The following is a 480-nucleotide window of genomic DNA, read 5'->3' as shown; positions in this document are numbered from 1 at the left end:
GGTTGATTTCTAGATTCTCTATTCTATTCCAATGATCAGTGTGTCTGTTTTTATGCCAGTACCATGCTGTTTTGGTTATCATAGCTTTGTAGTATAGTTTAAAGTCAGGTAGTGTTATTTCTCCAGATTTATTTATTTTTTTTTTGGCTAAGAATTGCTTTGGTTATGTGTGGTCTTTTGTTATTCCATATAAATGTCTGGATAGTCTTTCCCATTTCTGAGAAAAATGTCATTGGAATTCTGATAGGAATTGCATTGAATTTGTATATCACTTTGGGTAGTATGGACATTTTCACAATGTTGATTCTTCCAATCTAAGAGCATGGGATATCTTTCCATATTCTTGTGTCTTTAATTTCTCTCAGCAGTGGTTTGTAGTTCTCATTATAGAGATTTTTCACATCCTTGGTTAACTCAATTCCTAAGTATTTTATTGTTTTGGTGGCTATTGTAAATGGGCAAGCTTACTTGATTTCTCTT

Source organism: Galeopterus variegatus, unplaced genomic scaffold (assembly GCF_000696425.1).
Source record: "Galeopterus variegatus unplaced genomic scaffold, G_variegatus-3.0.2 Scaffold4403, whole genome shotgun sequence".
Lineage (NCBI taxonomy): Eukaryota > Metazoa > Chordata > Mammalia > Dermoptera > Cynocephalidae > Galeopterus > Galeopterus variegatus.
The sequence above is the reverse complement of the archived record's forward strand: the minus strand, read 5'-3'. Positions refer to the sequence as shown.